General features: G+C 40.9%; 1 long non-coding RNA gene across 7 annotated transcripts in view; it reads left to right on the top strand.

Annotated features, from left to right (window-relative positions):
* Window positions 1-180: 180 nt before the first annotated feature.
* The window catches only part of LOC104872099, a 22,511-nt gene continuing 16,261 nt past the window's right edge, over window positions 181-6,430 (top strand). For 3 of the 7 annotated variants that reach the window (XR_783055.2, XR_004517116.1, XR_002025843.2), the window contains exon 1: window positions 181-660. This is a non-coding gene — a long non-coding RNA (uncharacterized LOC104872099). Of the gene's footprint in view, window positions 661-1,764; window positions 1,866-5,920; window positions 6,037-6,430 lie in introns of all 7 variants that reach the window. The other 4 variants (XR_783053.2, XR_002025844.2, XR_004517115.1 and 1 more) reach the window with 3 other exon arrangements.

Below are 6,430 nucleotides of genomic sequence, written 5' to 3'. Positions count from 1 at the left end.
CGTGACGGGTAAATCTCCGCGCGCCGCCCGTGCGTGCTGGTCCCGCGCCGGTCCTGCCTATGGCCAATCCCAGGGGTGGGTCGCTGCACGACGAAACACGATTGGATGCCGGCGGCGTGGGAGGCGGGAGCTGACGGGAGGGGGCGGTCTCTGCGTGCCCATTGGCCTTTTCTAGGCGAGCGCTGGCGGTCTCGGGGCTCGGTCCTCCGAGACCGTGTTTGGCAGTTTCGCGTGGAGGGCGGTTTGTGTTCCGCGGCTGTGGCCGGAAGGCTCCAGAACGTCCCCAGGGCCTCTTGAGTCATAACTTTGTCATGTAAAGTGGGACTCTATCCAGACTGGAGGCGCTGGGAGCGGCCCGCGTTGAAGCGGCCTTAGAGACCATCAGCAGTTTCCGTTAGGGCCCGCGGCGCCTGCTGTGCGCGCCCGGCCCAGACGTCCAGAAGAGGGGTCCGGGCCTTGTGCGGGCCCCCTGGCTGCCAGCCCGAACTGGGAAGGCCTCTCGCGTGCCGTTCCAAGTTAGCAGCATCTATTCGATGCCCAGCCTCAAAAATCAAATTTATGTTCTTAGGCAGTCAGTAATTGCTTGCCCGTGCGCTGTACAGATGAACTCTCCATTGTCTGAGGTAGCTTGGTGTAAGGGAAAAAAATCTGGACAAAGGGGTAAGTAGGTCTGAGCTTAGGCTCAGTTTGTGAACACTAGAGTACAGGAGTGATAAAAATACGGGGAGTGTTTAAACGATTACCCCAAAAGGTACCCCGTCATTGTCACTTTCTGAAGCAGGTCGAAAGGCCTTGTCTCGACTGCCTGGGTGCCCTCTGGATTCACCACGTTAGTCTTCCGTGGTCATTTTGATTTTGGGGAAGAGCCAGAAGTTGCAAGGGGCCAGACGCAGTGAACAAGGTGAATGGAAACACGATTATGTTTTCACAAGCCTGTTCGATGGCCCTGGGCAGCAGTGTTCACAGGGTTTTTAATCACATCTCATAAAGACACGCATGAAAGAGGACTTACAGAAGTGCTTCCGAAAGTGGCAAAAATGATGGGCTAAGTGCATGTAAAACGAGAATGAGTCTTTTGAGGGTGATTAATGGCAGTGTGTTTTTTACTATAATGAATTTTAAAAATTTAAACTTTCACAGTATGCTTGGATCACCCCTTGTTCAGTTACACTGGTGCTATGTCATTTGGAGTAAATCCTTAATATGTCAGTGTCAATATTACCATTTCCTCATTGGAATATCTTTTTGTCTCAAGAGTGGCTGAATTAAACTTTTGTTTTACCAAGAGTCAAAATAATGAAAATAAGATTGAAAATGAATCGTAATTAATCATAATATACAAAATTCACGGGATTGGTTTACTTCTGGGTATATGTAGAATAAAACATTAAAAAAATAAATTGAGGGGCTGGGGATTTAACTCAGTGGCACCACACCTGCCTCAAGCTCAAGGTCTTGCATTTGATCCCTGGTACCCCCCCCAACAAAAAAGAATAAAATGAATATTTATTGAATATTGCTTTTATGTTTAGCACCATCCTGTTTGCTTTAATAAAATCAGCTATATGGAGAAGATGAACTAATATTTGATGGGCTCTCATATATGGCAAGGGCTTTATGTACATTATGTAATGCTTACAATAACCAAGTGAAGAGATTTCCAAGCATCTGGTGCAGATTGCTGCAAAATTTATCTGAGCAATCATACAAACTACATGGAATCAGCAGTGCAACCAGACTTACCCATTAAAGATTATTTTCCAGAATTGGAAGAGTGAAGCCAAAGGTAAACTGCAATAGAAGCTTCTGTCTACATTCTTATCCGGATGTGTTGATTTTCTTCAAGTTTGGAATGAGAGCATTAGGTAAATCACTTCACATTTCCTAGCCCTAGGTCTTCCTGCAAAAAATATGGGTGAAGTTACCTGCTATGCTCAAATCACAGGGTGAATATCAAATTGCTTCTCCCTGCAGTCTAACAATCTTACAGATCACTTCCAGAAATCTGAAAAGGTCACTACCTGACTTGAAACCATTCAGTGGCTTCCTGTAATTTTCAGAATAAGTCCAGATGGCATAAGGAAACCTTCAGGGATCTGAGGCCACCTGCCATTCCAGTCATTGTCTGTTCTGCTCCACAACTGAGCCTTTGCCACAGTTGATTCCTGGGTTAATTTACTGGTCCCAGTTTTTATTCCTTCATGCATTTCTACCTGTATTTCCTCTGCCTGGAGAGCCTGTCCTCTTCATCTGCCGTGTTCATCCTTCACCTCAATATCATGTACAAGTCTGTACAGAATTCACATCTTCAGCGAGACCTTTCTTTGTGACCTTTATTATAGCACCTTACTATATTATTATTATTTATTTGTTTCTTTTACATTGGACAATGAAAACTTTCATGTCGAGACATATTTATGTTCATTCATCTACAATGACTATTAGGAATTTGGTATATACTAAACTCTCAAAAATACTTAATAAGTAGATGAGTACACAAACCAGTAAGTTAACCACCCATTTAATCTTCCATGACCCCCTAATATGGATTAGCTCTTCCTCATGTGTGGTCTCACAGCTTGTTGAACTAGACTTTCATATTATTTTTGGCTCCATTTTTTTTTTTTTCTGGTACCAGGGATCAAACTTAGGACCTTACATAGGCTGTCACAGTGCCACTGAGCTAAATCCCAGGCCCTTTGACTTCCATATTCACACAGTGCAATTGCTCATTTACCGTGCAGAAATCATTAGTCTGGCAGACTGCTAGTCCTATTTACCCTCCTTAGAACTAAATACAGTGCTAATAACAAAGGAACTGCTTAATAAATATTTGTTGAATAAATAACTTCAGCATTTTTAAATCCTTGGAATACAATGGATTCTACCTCATAATTAAGAAGGCTTTTTCAACTGACTAGGTCTCAGTCAGTTTAAACCTTTTTGTTTACAAAAGACAAGCTTGAAGCAAAGACCGCTTAAAGCATAGCTCAACTAAGGAGCATATATCAGAGTAGCTATTAGTACTGTGCAAATACCAGAACACTGGAAATGCCAGATATTAATGGAATGTCCTCAGGGCTCAGATTTGGGATCATTTATGGCTTCAAAACAGAAGGCAGAAGCAAAATGCTTATGGACACTTGGGTGGGCATTTCAGGAAGTGGACCACTGGGTAGAAGACTGAGGAAGTTAATTTTTAAAACTTGGAAATGAAAGAAGAATCTCCCTTTTTCTAAAGCTAAAACTCATACAGCATGCACTGGTTAGAGGAGTTTATGTAGGAATGCTTTAATACAACTTGTACCAGGCTTGGGCTGGAACTTCGCTGTGCTAAACTTCCATTCTGGGCTGAATTTGCTAGGATAGAATGGAATCCAACTTGTTACCCAATCAGGGGTATGAATTGGTCCAGTTTGTGCAGGATTTTTCTTATTTTCATACTTAAAGTCTTGTCCCCTAGTATTCCCTCAGTCCCAGGCAAACCAGGATAACTACTTGCTGCAGTGCTCGCCTCTTCCAGTTATCAAATTAAGCAACATTTTGTATGGCAACTCCTGCAAAGGCAGCCCAGCAGCCAGCTGCTAAGCAGAAAGATGCTGAGAAGAAAGAAAACTCAAAGTTAGTTAAAAGTCCTGAGAGATTAAGAGACAGCAAGTTAGTGAAATAGCCTACAGTGAATGGCTTTTTGGTCATCCCCACTAGAGTAGACTTTTAGTAGGGCTCTAATTTCCCTTTCCTTGGGACCACTCTTGTTCCAAGCGAAGGTAGTAGTAAAGATAGAAGGTGCTTGTGATTCATTTTTCATAATATTGGGGTCTAAGTGATCTTATTCTGTTCAAATCTTTTGACGAGATCTTTATACTCCTGCAAAGATTAAATGAAGTAATTTTTGTGGCTTGAGTACATTAGTCTACTCCCACCTTCAAAATTGCATTAAACTGGAAAGTTGGCTTCCAAAAAGTGGTAGCCACTGTCCCAGATATGTGTCATGATCTGTGAGGTGGCAATGACTGGAGTACTTCTAACTTGTTAAAACTTATGCTGCTCTGAGCAGCATCTGGGTGCTGGCTGTGTAGGAGAGACAGACATCTTTGCTCAACTGTGTACTTACAGTGCCCTGTGGTGCAGCTGCAATCAAATGAAGCCACAGGCTGCTGTCTCTTTGAAAATGTGGCCTGGGACATAAGGCAATGGTATACAGGCTTTCTGCATCAAAGTTTTTCCGAATCCAAGGCTTGCTACACATGAAAGAATTGCTAATTAATGGAAGAACTCTTGATTTTTTTATAGCCTTTATATAGTGATTGTTATAATCGCTGTAATTTACATTAAAATACCACTACTCAAATAGTAACACAGTGTGATAGTTAATTGTCATCAACACCCAAGGTGTTGAAATACTCAATTACGAATGCATGAACACTGCACAGTTAGTTAGCATTTGAAAGACTTATTGCATGCTAATCTGAAGGCTTTATTTTAATTAAATAAGTGCCAAAAGTTTTGTTGACTCGGATAAGGGAAGGAATTTGGGAATGAACTTTTATAAGTTTTTTGGAGAAATGAAGTTCAGGAAGTACGCACTGGCTAAAAAGTGCATACTCTTGACTGACTTGGTACTCTAGATAACTACAGTTGACAATAGCTTATACAATCCAGAAGAAAAAAGTCTGGTGTTCTGTTGTTGAAGCCATAGTTTCAAATGATCAACAAAAAAGGACCAGGAAGATTAATAAATCATTATTTATTTACTTCACAGGATTCTCTATTTCAGCAGTCACTAGTTAGGTTGTTATCAAAACTGTCACATAATCTGTGTTTTATTGATGATATTGATCAAAATATTAAAAAAGTAGTTGTGGTCAAGCACAGTTATAAAAAACCAAATATGAATATTTCTAAAATGTTATTAAAACATTAAACATTGAAAAATTAAAGTTATGTTCATATTTTTAACTTATAAGGTAATCATTGGGTCATAAATCCAAATTTGAATTTCAAAATTTGTCATAATCATGCACATAAATTTATTTAAACAAAATGTTTTGAAAATATAATCAAATTGTGTTTAATGCTTAGCAAAATAAACTCTTTCCTTATTCTGCAACAGCTTCTGTCTCTGACGTGGAAACCTGTGTTTCAGAGCAAGCATAAGTTTTCCTGGAGCCCATAGAACATTTTATTGGAGTGGTTTAGAGGGTCATAGAATGCCAACTCTTGATTTCTAGATCCCAAGTGATAGAGACCTGGTTCTAGAGTATGAAGCAATACTGCTAGATTTTGCAAACTCACTCTGTCTCTGAGGTTGGCTGGGACCTGTTGATGGGATACTACCACTCCCTCCCTCTGTGAGTGCACGTCCTTAGGCTTGGAGAGCAGAGTGAATGGCATCTGTGTCTTACTGCTCAGACAGCTGTGCATGTGCAGCAGGTTCCAACTGAGTCTCCTTGGTGAGGTTTTGGGAAGGGAACCACCCAATTTTCACCTACAATAATCCAATCATTATAAGTAAGCAGATTGGTTTAGATTAGTTCTCAAGAGCAAAATTTTGGCAACATGTTCTACATCAATGCAACAAAATAGATCCTTACATTGAACTACAAGTTGAGTTAGGTGGGAAACCAAACTTCAGTGCCAGGTTGCAGGTTTATTGAAGGTGACTTTGACAACGTTAGTGGTTAGGATAAATTCCAAGATGCATTACTGGCTACTCATGGCTGATGAAGACCCTCAGCATTACTGCACTGTATGCTTACTTTTTATACTGGCAAAACATATATAAAAATTTTGCTATGTTAACTGTCCGCGAGAGTAGTTTGCCAGTGTTTTAGGACCTTCACATTGTTGTACAGCCAGTCTCCAAAACTCCTTTCACTTTGCAAGTCTGAAACTCTAACTAACTACCATCTGCCCGCAGATGCAGTGCCTGGCAACCACCATGTTACCTTTCACCTTTATGGATTTGACAACTGCAAATCCCTCCTAGCATGGGCCACGCAGCGCTGCTCTCTCTGCTCCTCTCTCTCTATTCTGGTAAATAGCTCATTCACCAGCCATGATGCCCTCAAGGTCTCTCAACAGTGTAGGATGAATCACGATTCCTTCCTTTGTAAGGTGGAATAACAAATATACCACATTTCGTTTATTCATTCACTGTCAAGGAGCATGATTTGCCTTCACATTTTGGCTCTTGTGAATAATGTTGCTAAGAACTTTGGCACATATACCTAATTTGATATGTTCGTTTTTCTCTCTCGACAACTTGTGGTAGGATTTCTCTCTGGTCAACTGGCATAGCTATCATTTACTCCTCTCGAGATTTGTGGTATTCCATGGTGTGCAGGCAGCACAGTATATTCAGCCGTTCTGCTACTGATGAGTGTCTGCTTTGTTTCAAAGCTTTTACTTATTTTTTTTTTTTTTTTGT

This window comes from Fukomys damarensis, unplaced genomic scaffold (genome assembly GCF_012274545.1).
Source record: "Fukomys damarensis isolate Sample0158 unplaced genomic scaffold, DMR_v1.0_HiC HiC_scaffold_14, whole genome shotgun sequence".
NCBI classification, from domain to species: Eukaryota; Metazoa; Chordata; class Mammalia; order Rodentia; family Bathyergidae; genus Fukomys; species Fukomys damarensis.
Note: the sequence above shows the minus strand (reverse complement) of the source record. Positions and strands in the feature narration are given on the sequence as shown.